Source organism: Papio anubis, chromosome 14, assembly GCF_008728515.1.
Source record: "Papio anubis isolate 15944 chromosome 14, Panubis1.0, whole genome shotgun sequence".
Taxonomy (NCBI): Eukaryota; Metazoa; Chordata; class Mammalia; order Primates; family Cercopithecidae; genus Papio; species Papio anubis.
Window position 1 is genome coordinate 25,281,321 of NC_044989.1, and position 17,472 is coordinate 25,298,792.

General features: G+C 39.4%; 1 protein-coding gene across 48 annotated transcripts in view; it reads right to left on the minus strand.

Annotated features, from left to right (window-relative positions):
• DTNB (dystrobrevin beta) overlaps positions 1-17,472 on the minus strand; it is a 311,592-nt gene that overhangs the window by 234,814 nt on the left and 59,306 nt on the right. The gene's annotated exons all lie outside the window — the stretch shown is intronic.

Sequence of the window (17,472 nt, forward strand, 5' to 3'; positions counted from 1 at the left end):
CATTTAAAGTTCACTGAATGAACTTTCATAAAATAAACACCTAGGTAACTAACCAGCACTCAGGTCAAAAGACAACATTACTAGCACCCAGAAGCACCTCTTTCCTAAGCCCACTTCCCATCGTGGTAGGTTCTATCCTTTTGGGGTTGTTTTGTTTTGTTTTGTTTTGTTTTAGACAGAATCTCTCTCTGTCGCCCAGGCAGTGGTGTGATCTCGGCTCACTGTAACCTCCACCTCTTGGGTTTAAGTGATTCTCGTGCCTTAGCCTCCCTAGTAGCTGGGATTACAGGTGCACACTACCATGCCCAGATAATTTTTTTTATTTTTAGTAGATACGGCATTTCACCATGTTGGCCAGGCTGGTTTAGAACTCCTGACTTCAGGTGATCCACCCACCTCAGCCTCCCAAAGTGCTGGGATTGCAGGCGTGAGTCACTGCACCCAGCCTGGTAACATCTATCCTGACTTCTAGTATCATAGGTCAGATTTGCCAGCAATTGAACTTCATATAAATGGAATCTTAAAGTATGTACCCTTTTGTGTCTGGCTTCTTTCGCTCAACAAAATATCTGCAAGATTTATTATGTTGTTACATATATTAGTTCATCCTGCTATGCAGCATTCTGTTACATGAATGTACTGCATTTTATCCATTCTCTTATTAAGGGATATTTTCAAACTCTCTATTTTAAACTATTCGATGAGCATGACAAACAAAACATGAGTCACTGCCTATATTATAGGTAGAAATAAATACTTGTTGACTTATTGATATTCCTTACTAAAAGAAAGAAAAAAAAGCTGCTTGTGAGTAAAAGTGAAACCAATGGCACAAGAACTAATAACATTCTAAGGATTATAATACAATCAGCCCTCAGTATCCATGGGGGATTGGTTCCAGGGCCCCTGCAGATATCAAAATCCACAGATATTCAAGTCTCCTCCAGAGCTGGCCCTCCATATCCGTGGGTGTCTGAATCCACACATGGGAACCTGCAGATACAGAGGGTCAAGGGGTACTGGCAATGCTGAGGAGTCTGAAAATAATCTAGAGGCAAAAGCACAGCACCTTGGAAATACCTTAAGGAAGAATGCCATCCTTAGGATCCTATCAACTTCTAAAGTGATTATATCTGGGAACTGTGGCGCATGCCTGTAGTCCCAGCTACTCAGGAGGCTGAAGCAGGAGAATCACTTAAGTCCAGGGATTTGGGACCAGCCTGGACAATACAGTGAGATCTCATCTCTCAAGAGAAAAATAATAATACACTAAAATAAAGTGATTATTGTTGGTCTAATACTTAACAAAGGAATTATTAAGAAAACATCTCTGGAATTATTTGGATAGACCAAGCAGAAGAATGAATGTAATTATTTCTTTCTCTCTATACCAAGTAGGCCCTTTATCAAAAGAGACAGCACATTATCTAAGCACAGAAAAAGGAGAGAAACAAAGGGGGCAGAAAACTGTTCCATTCTTTTCACACAGAATTTATATACTCAAGAATCCTGAAATGATGTTTTTGAATATGTGTATTCATAGTCATTTTTTGCAGCATGTTTCTAATGGCAAAAGACTGGAAATAATCAAACTGTCCATTAATAGAAGACTGCTATCATAAAAAGAATAAGAAATTATATATGAAAGAAAATTATATGCAAACCAGACTAAGGGGAAAAAAGCAAGGTATAGAACAAAATAATTGTTAGAAGGTTATCTAACAACTCTGTTTAAAAAAAAGAGGGAGAAAAATAATATATTTGTTTGCAAATGTATAAACTATATGTGAGAGGATATTGAGAAAATAACAACACTGGTTGCCTCCAGGGTGGGAAGTAGGCAGCGTAGAGAGAGGAACGAAATGGTGGGTAATTTCACATTGTTAAGTATTAAAAACGCTTATACTAGAAAAGAATAAGGTTCTCAAGTCAATAATCTAACCCTCCAACTTAAGACACTAGAAAAAGAACAGCAAATTCAACTCAAAACAAGAAAAAGGTAAAAAATACTATAAATAAGAGCAGAAATTAATGATGCTGAAAACAGAAAAATAGAGAAAAATATCAATAAAACCAAAAGCTGGTTCTTTGACTAGATCAATAACAACAGAAATCTCTTGCCAGACTAACTAAGAAAAAAAAGAAGATACAAATTACCAACATTAAGAAAGAGGGGATATCACCACAGGTTCTACAGACATTACAGAAATAATAAAGATTATTTAAAAACCTTTATGTCCATGAATTCAACAACTTGGAGAACTAGACACATAAAGACTACTCCTTGAAAAACACAAACTACCAGAGCTCACTCAAGAAGAAACAGATAAACTGAATAGACCCATATCCATTACAAATTGAATCTACATTTTAAAGTCTTGCAAAAAAGAAAGCTCCTCATTCTGAGGGCTGTACTGGAGACCTCTAAACATTTAAAGAAGGAAAACCTGCATTTCTACTCACTCTTCCAGGTAATAAAAAAAAGGAGGAAACACTTCCCAACTCTTTTTATAAGGTCAATATTATTCTTTTTTTAATAATTTCAACTTTTATTTTATTCATTTATTTATTTATCTGTAGAGACAGGGTCCCACAATGTTGCCCAGGCTGGTCTCAAACTCCCAGACTCAAGTGATCCTCCTGCCCTAGCCTCCCAAAGTGCTTGGATTATAGGCATGAGCAACCACGCCTGGCTCCATTTTTATTTTAGATTGAGGGGATACATGTGTAGGCTTGTTACATGGGTATAGTGTGTAATGCTGAAGTTTGGGGTATGAATGATCCTATCACCCAGGTAGTGAGCACAGTATTCAACAGTTTTTCAACCCTTGCCCCCTCCCTCTGTACCCGCTCTAGCAGTCCCCCGTGTCTACTGTTCCCATCTTTATGTCCATGAGTACCCTATGTTTAGCTCCCACTTATAAATGAGAACGTATCAGTATTTGGTTTTCTTTTTTTTTTTTTTTTTTTTTTGAGACGGAGTCTCGCGCTGTGTCACCCAGGCTGGAGTGCAGTGGCGCGATCTCGGCTCACTGCAAGCTCCGCCTCCCAGGTTCAGGCCATTCTCCTGCCTCAGCCTCCGAGTAGCTGGGACTACAGGCGCCCGCCACCACGCCCGGCTAGTTTTTTGTATTTTTAGTAGAGACGGGGTTTCACCATGTTAGCCAGGATGGTCTCGATCTCCTGACCTCGTGATCCGCCCGCCTCGGCCTCCCAAAGTGCTGGGATTACAGGCTTGAGCCACCGCGCCCGGCCCAGTATTTGGTTTTCTGTTCCTGCACTAATTTGTTTAGGATAAGGGTAAGGTCAGCATTATTCTGATACTGAAAACAAAGACATTACAATAAAAGACAAGTCAGTATCTCTCATGAAAATAGTTACAAAAATCTTGAACAAAATGAGCAAATCAAATGAGGGACAGGACGGGTGCAGTGGCTCACGCCTGTAATCCCAACACGATAGGAGGCCAAGATGGGTGGATCATGAGGTCAGGCATTTGAGACTATCCTGGCCAACATGGTGAAACCTTGTCTCTACTAAAAATACAAAAATTAGCCAGGCATGGTAGTGCTCGCCTATAGTCCCAGCTACTCAGGAGGCTGAGGCAGGAGAATCGCTCAAACCCGGGAGGTGGAGGTTGCAGTGAGCCGAGATCGCGCCACTGCACTCCAGCCTGGGTGACAGAGCAAGACTCTGTCTCTCAATAAGTAAATAAATAAATAAATCAGGACAAAAATCACAACCCAGGGAGCTTTATCCCAGAATATAAGGCTATTTTGACGTATGAAAACCAATCAATATAATTCACTATCTCGACAAACCAAAAAGAGAGAAAGGCAATATGACCATCTGAATAGATGCAGAGGACAAAATTCAACATCAATTCCTGATACTCTCAGAAAACTCAGGAAAAAAAGATAATTTCTTCCATGTGACAATGGACATCTTTAAAAATAATCATGGTGACCATCATACTCAGTGAAGAAAGACTGAATGCTTTTCCCCTAAGATCAAGGACAAATCAAGAGGACTGTACCCACCACTCCTTGTCAACATCACACTGCAGAACCCAGCTGGTGAAATAAGACAAGGAAAATAAACAAAAAAAATACACATTAGAAGTAAAGAAACAAAACTATGTCCATTCCAGGCAATATGATCATATGTAGAAAAGCCATAGAACTACTAACGACACTATAGTAAGTGAGTTTAATTAAAAATATTTTTTAAAAACGTTCCAGATCTGTATGATGAAAACTACAAATATGAATGAAAGAAATCAAAGACGATTTAGAGAGATATACTACGTTCATAAAATGGAAGGTTCAATGTAATTTAAATGTCAATTTTCTCTAAATTGCTCAGAATCCCGTTGCAATTCAAAGCAATCCTCTGAGGAGATGCAGGCGGGGGAAAAAACAAAACTGTTTTTCCTACTCTCTTACACAGCACTTCACTTCTGACACCAGATGCCCAGGGAGTTATTTCCCCACGCACCAAGCAAGCAATTCTTCAGCGGATACCAGCTGGATGTCTATAATCTAATTCAAGTCTGACACTATTTACCTGGAGATAGCACCAGACCTCACAGGCTGAGGGCTCAGTCCCGCAAGACTGCTCCCCATTTCAGATATAAGTAGCAAGTAGCAGGTTGTCACCTATACTTCTGACCAACTAACTATAAAATTGGGGTTCCCATGACCCTTCCTTGGACTGATTAGTTTGCTAGACTGGCTCACAGAACTCAGGAAAACACCTATATTTAACCACTTATTTATGAAGGATATTATAAAAGATACAGATGAACAGTCAGATGGAGGAGATGCATAGGGTGTGTTTTGTGGGAAGGGGCACACAGCTTCCATGCCTTCCTCAGGTGTGCTACGCTCCAGGAACTTCCACCTGCTCAGCTATCTGGAGGCCCTCCAAACCTAGTCCTTTTGGGTTTTTTACAGAGGCTTAATTACGTAAGAGTGACTGATTATAGATTTGGCCATTGGTGATCTGCCTTCAGCCCCTCTCCCTTCTTGGAGGTTAAGGGGTGGGGCTGAAAGTCCCAGTTCTCTAATCAATCACATGGTTAGTCCCCCTGGCAAACAGTCTATATCCTAAGACTGGCCTCCTTAGGACAAAAGATGCTCCTATCACTCAGGAAATTACAAAGGTCTTAGGAGTTCAGGGTAAAGAACTGGGGTCAAAGTCCAAATACTAGAACAAAGATTCTACAACCTATCTACAAGGGGGTATCAGGAGCTCTGTCTCAGGAACCTGGGCAGAGATCAAACGTTAGAACAAAAGATTCTCCTACAACCCCTATGACTCAGGAAATTACAAGGGTCTCAGGGGCTCTGTGCCAGGGACTGAGGGCAGAGACCAACATGTATATTTCTTATCATTTCGCAAATCCCAATTGAATTCACAATAGGGTATTTCCGTAGAAATCAACAAGATCATTTCTTGTGTATTTTTAGAGTTCTAAACCCATGCAAATCCTCAGTAAGGTATGAGAATAAAGTTACTATTCAGATGCCTAAACTCCATCCTGTTCTTGTTATGTTGAAAAAGTCCCTTGTGCTATTTTCATATGCATCCAGAGCTGAAAACCACCAACATAGAGCTTTGAATGCAACAGTAAGACTTTAGCTTTTATTTTGTTGGCGATGATAAATCAAAGGACATAATAAAAGATTACAGAAAATTAATCACACTGCATTTGTGTAAATCTTTCTGGCTCCAAATCTCTCTTCCTTCAAAGAGACAGAACTGTTATCTATTCCTTGCTGCAGAGAAGGAACTGTTGCTATCTATGCAGACAGACAGGAAAGTATGGCAGAGTCCAGCATACTAGCAGGTCATACTTCCAACTCTTCACAAAAAGAGACTTATCTCATTAATACTCATCCATGAACATTACCCAATGGATCTTCATGGGTACTATGATATCTTTACTTCTCTATATTATGATAATAATTAGCACTCGTACAACATTTTCTTAATCTTCTAAATGTTTCTAGAAACACTAATATTTTACAATACGTTGCATCCTTATTCAAAATATCCTTTGATTCAACCCTGTTGTAAATATTAGTCCTAGATTCAGAGATTCTCATATTCAAATACAGAGTAACAGATATAATTCTCAATTAACCTGGATCAGCACTAAAACATTTGTATTCTTTTCCATTCATTAATATTATTACTAGTCTCAATGGCTGGTCTCTTATGAAGGAATCTGTTAATTTACAGAATAATCTAGAGCAGGCTATTTATAGTAAAAAAAGACTCATTAACCCCTCAACTAAGTATTGCCAGTAATGTGTGGTCCCTTAACATATCACCTCTGAGATCCACTGTTAAACCATTTTTCTTATTCACAACAGCCACGTAGAAATCTCCACACATAATCTCCCACCCAACAAACCACGAATCTTCTCTTCCCTCTGCCTGTATGCATTTTCAGGTGGACAAATGTATGTGTGCTTAACATCACAGGCTTTATTAAGTGTCAGGGGATATGCATCAGAGCGTCAATGTGTAACTGAATAGGATAAACAGACTATATAAGCAGAGTGGAAGGAGTTTTAAGTTCAGGTAAAAGTAGAATCTGAGATTAAGGATCATAGTAAACGTGAGCGGGATGAATTTACAGACAAGAGAGATTTGGGGAAAATACTTAGTGAATCTTTATGTTTAAGAACACACTCGGCCGGGCACGGTGGCTCAAGCCTGTAATCCCAGCACTCTGGGAGGCCGAGACGGGAGGATCACGAGGTCAGGAGATCGAGACCATCCTGGCTAACACGGTGAAACCCCATCTCTGCTAAAAAATACAAAAAACTAGCCGGGCGCGGTGGCAGGCACCTGTAGTCCCAGCTACTCGGGAGGCTGAGGCAGGAGAATGGCGTGAACCCGGGAGGCGGAGCTTGCAGTGAGCTGAGATCCTGCCACTGCACTCCAGCCTGGGCGACAGAGTGAGATTCCATCTCAAAAAAAAAAAAGAATACACTCATAAGTAAGTACGCATCCTGAGAATGGGGCAGTGGGCTTAGGTCTTAATTACTAACCAGTCTTCCCCATTCATATCACTTATCATTTACCACTTTAGGTTCACAGCTTGTGCTATCAAAAGGTTTACACACTATTCAAAAGGAAATATTAATATAAACAAAAACATACACAAAAGTTATAATTGTATATTTAAATACAGTTACAGAAACTTATTAAAGAAGCCAGGCGTGGTGGCTCACGCCTGCAACCCCAGCACTTTGGCAGGCTAATGCAGGCGGATCACTTGAGACCAGGAGTTTGAGACCAGCCTCAAACTGTATTAATAAAAATACAAAAATCAGCCAGGTGTGGTGATGGGTGCCTGTAGTTCCAGCTACACGGGAGGCTGAGGCAGTAGAATTACTTGAACCCAGGAGGTGGAGGTTACAGTGAGCCAAGATCACACCACTGCTCTTCGGCATGGGCGACAGAACAAGACCCTGTCTCAATAAAAAATTTAAAAAGAAACTTATTAAAGATTCCAGTATAAAATTTTAAAATTCCAGTATCACTTGGAAATTTATACTTTAAAATTCCAGTATAACTTGGCATAAAGAAATAGTTATCCGATAAAATTAATGAAGGGGTAGTCTCTACATCCTTACTTCCACAAATCATGTTACTTATATTTTTCCCTTCAAAAAGAAAAAAAAACTTAGCTCCTTTCTCTCAACTGATTGTTTTGCAGGCCAAACGTCAGCAGTGACTCCTCTGTGCAGAATGCTTTTCTTGGCACTGAAACCCCTCAGTCTACTTTAAGCCTAACTTCCTACAACTGCCTCCAAACAAGGCCAAGAGGAAGCATCACCTTTGCTTTTCTAATATTTCTTTAGAGCCCCAGCATTCTTCCTCTACAACTAGAGGCAAGCAGAGAGAAAACTGCAGCTACTCAGCACCCTGATACTGCCCGACTTTGTTCTTTATCTAACTGATTCCTTCTTCTTGGAAGAACTCATTCTTGGTCCTTCACACAAGACATCTGAAATTATTCTGTATACACTGGTCAAGTTATACTTAAAACTGAATAATTAGCTGCCCCTGGCCACAGCACATGTCCTCACCAATGTCCATGTTTTCACTACTTCCAATGTAAAAGTCCAAGTTTATACCAGAATCAATTCTTTTCAAACAAGATTTGGAAAAGATATTTAACCTGGTTTCATCACAAATAATGTTACTCACTTCAAATCTGGCCTACGAGAGCTACAGAGTTGATTGGTAGGTCAACATTTGAAATATAATGCAATTAACAGTGAATACTAACCCCTCTGTCAAGACACTAAGATGAAAAGATAAACAGGTAATATTTGTTGAGATGGTTAAGACAGAAGAAACTTGTTATTTTAACCCCACTCAAATAGAAGCCCTCCAGAGAATGTCCTCCTTCAGTAAGGGACATGATGATTCTCTTTCTCAGCCTTCTCTGCATGATTCATTTCCACAGCCCTATCATTTTACAGTCTGACAATAAACTATGCACATGACTTCTAAAAAGAGTTATTATCCAACACTGAGAAAACACCATTATTAGCTCTGTGCCAAGCTAAGCAGACAATGAGTCATCCTGAATAAACGCTGTTATGTTTTAACATGCAGGTACCTTCTGAAGCCTCTGAAGTCCCCACCTGTTCCCTGAGGATGGGAAATCATTCGTTCCAGGTCAGTAAGGTCTCAAATTCTGCCTTTCAATATTTAAAACTAACTTAATCTGGATGATGATTCTAGCTTTACACTATCTAGCAGGGGTTTGCTATTCAAATTAATACTTGTGAAAACAAGACTACGGGTAGTATTTTGTACTTAAGAACACAAGCTGTTTCTATCTCTTTAGCAAATGATTGTGGATGCTGCCAACCATAAATTTCTCACACAGAAACAGACTTCAACTTCAGAAACACTATTACCAGTCCGATTATCGTATGTAGCTAAAAGTAATAAGAGCATCTCTCTTTGATTTTCAAAAACTCGGATTCTGCCAATTAATCTTAATTTACAAAACTTCACAGTGTAAGGATGTTGCAATAATCAACTGCAAATCAAGAATCCATTTGGCAAATGTCAAACAGCTTTAATCAAGTAAAATCAGCTTAGAATATTATTCCATTTTATCACAATCAGAATGCCTGCTGCTTTTCATTTCAATCTTATAAACATTTATAAATAATCTAGCGTTATACTAATTGAGGAATGAAAGAAATATAAGCAGAATCTCTGCTCTCAAGGACGTCCATTCCATTTTGAACACTTACAAGAAGTTTACAACATTATGTAATTAAAGGCCAAAATAATAATATAAACAAGAACTATAAGTCATCAAAAGGATTAAAATGGGATTGGTGATAATAAGGCAGGCTACACAGTAGGTAAAAACTTGGGTGGAGGCCGGGCGCAGTAGCTCACGCCTGTAATCCTAGCACCTTGGGAGGAAGAGGTGGGCAGATCAGGAGGTCAGGAGTTTGAGACCAGCCTGACCAACATGGTGAAACCCCATCTCTACTAAAAATACAAAAATTAGCCGGGTGTGGTGGTGCGTGCCTGTAATCCTAGCTACTCAGGAGGCTGAGGCAGAAGAATCGCTTGAACCTGGGAGGCGGAGGTTGCAGTGAGCTGAGATTGCGCCACCGCACCCCAGCCTGGGCAACACAGTGAGACTCCGTCTCAAAAATAAATAAATAAAATAAAATAAAAACCTGGGTTGAATCCTCAGAAACAGACAGGATTTGGACAGAACAAAAGGAGACTGGGTAATCCCAGACAGATGAGGGAGCTGAAAGGGAACAAAACTCATGGCATTTGTCTGAGGAAAACGAGCATGTCATATTGGAAAAGAAGAGTGTCTCCAGGAGCGTAATTAGAGGTTGGTGTAGGCAGGGAGGTAAGCAGTGTTATCATTAAACCAAAGGGAGGAGTGTGAGCTTAATTCAAAACCACAGGGATTCTTTGAAGGTTTCTGAAGTGGGAAGTTACATGATGAAACAGTGTCTTGATCAGATTAATTTCGAAGTGAGGTACTGAACGGACAGAAGTCTCTGGACTTGTTACTACTTCTCTCCTCTGTTTCAGAAAAAAACAAAGGCAAGGAAAAAGAAACACACTCAGAAAAAGTATTCCTCCTGCCCTTTCTTTTAAAAATAAATAAATAAAAAGAAAAGAAGCACAGAAGAATAAACAAAAAAAATTTCTGAAATATTAGCTAATGGTAAAACCCCTTGCAAGTCTGCATATTCTGAATTCAGAAGATTCTTGTTTGCAAATTAGCACAAACTCATGACTTCTCTTGGAAGAAAAGCTACAAGACAAAGAGTAAGGAAGTGATGGATGGCCGGTGTGGTAGCTCATGCTTGTAATCCCAAGACTCTGGAAGGCCGAGGCAGGAGAATTCCTTTAAGCAAAGAGTTCAAGACCACCCTGGGCAACAAAGCAAGACCCCATCTCTACAAAAAATAAAAAATACAATAATTAGCCTGTTCACATTGAGAAATAGCTCTGAAATTTTAAAAAGAAAAAGAAAATAGCCAAGCATGATGGCATGCACCCAGTAGTCCTAGCCACTCTGGAGGCTGAAGCAGGAGAATCGCTTGAGCCCAGGAGTTCAAAGTTGCAGTGAGCTATGATCATGCCACTGTACTCCAGCCTGGGTGACAGAGTAAGACCTTGTCTCTTAAAAAAAAGAAAAGTTAAATGTGCTACAACGGTGGAAAATTTTCCCACTCAGCACTAGGACTCTGGTCTTACTTGGCTGGCTTTTTTCTCATGATCCTGAATTCTTCTAAAAACAAGCAGGGATGTAAATAAATACTGTACACCAACACATGAAATGTCTGTGCCTCCCAGGAAATTACAGTTCTGTTTAAAAATCACTAATGAAGAAGACTGTAACCTAATATTATCTTTTTTCAGCAACATCTATTCCATAATATGCTAGGCTGGGCAGATTAAGAATTTATGGAAGACATTTGCTTTTATTTTAAATGGACTGGTTTGTTTCTGCTTTGTTTTGTATTGTTTTGTTTTAAACATTCAGTATTAAGGGGGAACAATATAACTTTTTTTTTTTTTTTTTTTTGAGACGGAGTCTCGCTCTGCCGCCCAGGCTGGGGTGCAGTGGCCGGATCTCAGCTCACTGCAAGCTCCGCCTCCCAGGTTCACACCATTCTCCTGCCTCAGCCTCCCGAGAGTTGGGACTACAGGCGCCCGCCCCCCCGCCCCGGCCACAATTTAATTTTTTAAATGGATTCAAATTAAACTGCTGAACCAACTTTTTTTTTTTTTTGAGACAGAGTTTTGTTCTTTTGTTCTTACTGCCTAGGCTGGAGTGCAATAGTGTGATCTCGGCTCACTGCAACTTCCACCTCCTGGGTTCAAGTGATTCTCCTGCCTCAGCCTCCCTGGGGTTACAGGCATGCACCACCACGCCTGGCTAATTTTTCGTATTTTTTTTTTTGTTTTTTTTAAATAGAGATGGGGTTTCTCCATGTTGCTCAGGCTGGTCTCGAACTCCCGACCTCAGGTGATCTACCCGCCTCGGTCTCCCAAAGTGCTGGGATTACAGGCATGAGTCACTGTGCCTGGCCTAAACCAACATTTTTAAATGGTTGTTAGCCACATTTGCAAACTACACAGGAATTTTTTCATATAAATCCATCATAAATTATATAAGTATCTTTATACCAAAGGAATCTTTCGATTGTTCAAATTAGCAAGTATGTTTTCTACTGAGTGTTATTGCAGATGGTAAACAATAACCCTAGGCCTTTAAATGATGTGTTCAATACTATATTTCGTATTTTTTAGATTTAGATGTATTTCACAGATTTTATCTAAACCTAGTTTCATTAGATACATTTTTTTTTTTTTTTTTTACCAGTTTGTTCTATTTTTAAGGTGAAACTTCATTCTATCTCTGAACCAACACTTTTGGTAAAGGCCACAGACTCATTTGTAAAACAGAAATGGATGAAATACATTAGAGGGAAAAATAAGATTCAACAGTCAGAAATAAAGTATAAGAGAAATTTGGCTGGGTGCGGTGGCTCATGGCAGTATACAATCCCAGCACTTTGGGAGGCCAAGTTGGGTGGATCACTTGAGGCCAGGAGTTTGAGACCAGCCTAGCCAACATGGCAAAACCCCATCTCTACTGAACATACAAAAATCAGCCAGGCGTGGTGGCGTACGCCTGTAGTCTGAACTACTCGGGAGGCTGAGGCATGAGAATCGCTTGGACCCAGGAGGTGGAGGTTGCAGTGAGCCAAGATTGCGCCACTGCACTACAGCCTGGATGACAGAAAAATAAATAAATATATATATATTTCTATCTTTGTACCTTGACTAACATGTCTTTATAATGACCAGCAATGTCATATTCAAATTTAGAACTGTAAGGCACCCCATACTCCCACATGGGAAGAACCTAATCCCCTTTTCTTCCCACCTCCAGCACACCCCATATTTGAAAGGACTTATGCACGCATGTGGACACTCTAGCCCACATGTCCAAGTTCTGCCGACTTGCTCAGCAAACGTCCACTCCTTGGCTAGTCCTTAGACACAGGGATACAACTACTTAGAAAAACAAAACAAAACAGAACAACATATACGAGGTTTGGAAGCATAAGTACTAGAACAAATGGAATTTAAAACCAAGAATAAACATGTTTAAAAAGACAATACGAAACAAGAACCACAAATCCCAAAAAAGAATAAATCAGATATATTATGTATGGAAAATACAATAGCTAAAGAAATAACAGATGGAATAAACAGTAGGATGGCTCCAGAGGAAGAACAAATTAATGAGCAGAAAGGCAGATCAATAAACTCTTCTAAAAGGAAACAACGCTAAAGAAATTAAGCTATATGTGAGGAACACTAATAGATAAAGAGGAAAGAGGTAGAAATGCCAACAGTCAGAAAAAGAGAAAACAAAAACAGAGGAAATTTGAAGAAATAATGAGCTTCTGGTAATAGCACACTAGGTGATTCTGATCAACTCTTCCTCTGAGCAAAAAAGGAAAGATGGGGAAAGTTTTCAAAAATCTCCTTGATTATAAATTGTTGAGAACTAACAATTGAAGGTACCAAATGCAGGAGAGGCTGGATGCCCAGGAAAGTGAGTGCAATGGATGAAATCGCTTTTTCCATGTAAGTGATTTGATTCCAGAGGGGGAAGCAAAATTGCTGAAGTATAGAGTAATTTTTTGATGGTACTGTGGGCAAGGAAAAAGACATGGAGGCTTGGATTTGCCAAGGCAGAAGGGGTCCCTTGGTGGGACACGTGGTCCTGCTTACCCTACTCTCCTATTACTTTGGGCTGAGAGCCCAAAAGCTTCACCTAAAGGTAATAGTGTCCAGAAGTAAACAGGTCCTCACAGGTACTGAATCAGAAACTGAATTGAGGTGATCCTGGATTGTTAAGGTCTCGGGGCACCTGGCAGAGGTAAACATACATCCTTTCTGGAAGAAAACATCATCCTAGGCCTCAAAGTATCCCTGCAAATAATTCTGCAATATAATATTTGGTATATAATAAAAATAATTTTGCTATATAATGTTCAGCCTATAATAAAAAATAACAAAGCAAATAGGAAATAAAACATCATGAATGAAAACCAGAAACAACAAATAGTACAAAAAGAACCACAGGAAATCTAGATATTAGATTGTAAGTGTAAACCAAAAATAAAATTCAAAGGCTCCCTGCAACCATCTGAGTGGACTCCCTCCTGGGCCAGGGCACTCTGAAATTTAACCACAAAGGCTGGTTAAGGCCAGCATGGGAAGCTGGGGATGCACATGCCTCATGATACCCTCCAGCATTAACATCAACACAGACCTTAAGTCTGAGAAGAAACGTCTACAGTCTATTCTCTCTACAGTCTGCTACTTGGAGGCTTTATCTGTGTGATAAAACCTAGCTCTCCACAACTCTTCATCATAACTCTTTCAACCAATTGCCAATCAGAATATGTTTAAATCTACCTATGACCTGGAAGCTCCCTGTCCTTCTTCAAGTTGTCCCACCCTTCCACATCAAACCAATGTAAATCTTAAGTGTATCTGATTGATGCATCATGTCTTCCTAACATGCATAAAAGCAAGCTGTACTCTGACCACCTTGGGCACACGGTGTCAGGAGCCTCCTGAGGCTGCGTCATGGGTGTCTAAAAGAAGGGTACTTCTGCTTGGTGTTCATAGAAGCCAACTCTTCCTTAACCTCAACTTCAAAGAGGAGACATTTAGTAGAAGCTGCTTACAGAGATTTTGTGAAGTCAGCCTAAGGATGGAGCTGATACAAGAAGAGGGCAAAGCCACGCAAAGAAATGAAGCCAGAGCTCTGATGCAACCATGATGAGGGGCTGGCCTGCCTCTGGACCCCTCAGTTTGTCAGCCTATACCCATGTTCTTATAAAAAGGCCATGTGGGTAGGCTTTCTACTACTTACAGCTAAAGACAATGGACGAATACAAAGGTTGGAAATAGAGGATTTGTAAGTAACAAACCTTAAAGGGTGAAATTGGCTTAGCTATAGAAGAGTAAGGAAGACCTCCTTACATGCTGGGAATTGGGATATCCTTATTATATTGGTCAAAGCACCTTTGTTGCACCTTTGCACCAGACTGTATGACTACCAGTAGTATTGTACTGGAGAAACTGAGAGGGAGAAAATGCAGCTATCAGTGTTTTCACAACTCCTTCTGGCTTTCACTAAGATTCTACATCCAGGCCCAGGTGTTTTGTAAATACTGGTTTCTGTGTTTTTCAATGTTTTTAATTATCAAAATATAACATATTCAGAACTCTCAGTATTAAAAAAATTAGGTCTTAAGAAAATACTTAAGGAAAAGTCTTAGACCCTGTTTGTTCCTGACTCTTGTTTCAGGGTCTTATCCTCTATTATTATAATAAACAGAAATCATCTGGCCAAACACGGGGACTATAAATTTGGAGGTGAGAGAAGATTAAATAATTTTTGCTTTCAAATTTTAACCTTATGGAATTATGAAATACAAAGGCTGGAAGGCTCAATTAAAATAAATAAATAGGTTGTCTATGTATAAAAGGAACTCTCCAGCCTAAGTAATAAAGCGGCCAATCAATAAAAAGACTAACATTTGAAGTATTTAATGACAAAAGTTTTCAAAATTAACATTCTGATAACCAGATTCTTTCTTTTTTTCCAACACAAGAAGGTCAATTTTAAACTTCTAGATAGCCAAATAAGCTCTATCATATAAAGGTTTCAAAGGTAGTAAAGATGTGATCATTTATTCTGATACCATGGTCAATGTTTTAAATGTATCAAAGTAAAAATTACCCAACTCACTAATAACATACTATACCACTAATCTTCTTAACTCACTCTTTTTTTTTTTTTTTTTTTTGCTAGCTATTTTCGGTATGTGTTTCTACACATCTGCCTTCATCTGATTCACTGTCCATTTATTCTCATTGTCTCTCTGTATGTGTCTATCCTTCTCTGAATATGGCCCAGGATATCCTTGTACCTTCTGCTTCTAAGTTTGGTCTTCCCATTCTCCTTTTGGCCATCTCTGTCCTCTTCCTTCCTCTCCCCTCTTTAGCCATATGCTATAACCTGAATGTCTGTATTCCCCCAAAATTCACACATTAAAATCCTAACCCCCAAGGTACGGTATTAGAAGGTGGGACCTTCTGAAGATGATTAGGTCATGAGGGCGTCCTCATGAACGGGATTAGTGCCCTTATAAAAGAGGTTCCAGAGAACTCTTTGCCCCCTTTGTCATGTGAGGATACCGCAAAAAGGTGCCATCTAGGATCCAGAAAGCAGGCCCTCCCCACACACAGAATCTACCTTGATCTTGAACTTCCCAGCCTCCAGAACTGTAAGAAATAAATCTGTGTTGTTGATAGAGTGCCCAGTTTATGGCGTTTTGTTAGAGCAACCCAGTAGGCTAAAGCGCCATAGTATTTAACTTACTTGACATAATTACGGAATCCAAGATTTTAATCTCTGCTTGACCATTTTTAGAGAGTAAGATGGTTTTTATTTCTGACTTTAAAAAATATTGTTTCTTGAGTTAATTTGTGTTGTGTGATCCGTGAATTGATTTATTGAGTGAGTCAGTGTCATGAAAAGGTGCTGCTTACCTATCACAGAATAACAATGTTTCCTAAGGGTTTTGAAACAAAAAGCCAGTTCTTGGGCAGGAAAAAATTAACTTATAGAGTCACTAACTTAAATTACTAAAAAATGGCATTAGAATTCTGGGACTAACATCACTTATACACTCTTATTTTTAAAATTAAGATTTCTGCTGGGCACAGTGGTGCACACCTGTAATGCCAGCTACTAGAGAGGCTGGGGAAGGAAGACTATTTGAGCCCACTAGCTTGAGACCAGACTGGGAAACATAGCAAGACCCCATCTCAAAAAAATAAGTAAATTTCTTTAATAATTTTCTATTAAAAGGATACAATGTCTAATTTGATAACAGCTTATAAAAATGGTGTGAATTTAGTGACTGCTTAAATTCTGATTTGGCTTTGACATTTCCATAGTTTTACCACTAATTAACAGACCCCTCCCTATTATAAGATATAATTAATAGCATTTTACAAATGTATGAACTCAAAGAAGGTCTACAGACAGCAAAAAATGAAGCAGAGACAATCCATTCAAATCAGATGGCCAAGAGTATAGCAGAAACTAGAACTCTTGGTTCGCAGAACATCACCATTTAACCTCTGTACTTCCACAATCAAAAATCTGTGCTTTACAATTTTGTTTCATTGTTTACAATACCAACTTAATTATCGATGAATATAAGTGCAGCAAATAGTGTCCGTTTCAATTGGAGTACATTTAAATAGTTTTCTTTTTTTGTTTTAAGATCTACTAAACTATGTTCTGCAATGAAAAAATTTCAAATAGGTTCCTAGACATAAAGAGAAAATCAGTTTGGTCGGGTGCAGTGGCTCACGCCTGTAATCCTAGCACTTTGGGAGGCCGAGGTGGGCAGATCACCAGAGGTCGGGAGTTCGAGATCAGCCTGACCAACATGGAGAAACCTTGTCTCTACTAAAAATACAAAATTAGCTGGGCGTGGTGGCACATGTCTGTAATACCAGTTACTTGGAAGGCTGAGGCAGGAGAATTGCTTGAACCCAGAAGGCAGGAGGCAGTAGTGAGTGGAGCTCACACGCCATTGCACTTCAGCCTGGGCAACAAGAAAGAAACTCCGTCTCAAAAAAAGAAGAAAGAGAGAGAAAATCAGTTACTATAGTCCAGTATTTGATGTTACAGAGTACAGATTAGCCTTCTGAACAAACTAGGCATAGAAGAAAAAAGAAAGAGGAGCCTTAGAAGTCAAATAGCCCCATAATCAAATTTAAAACTTAGCATTTTTCACGAGCTAGAGAACAGCTGTATTAAGGTATCTATAA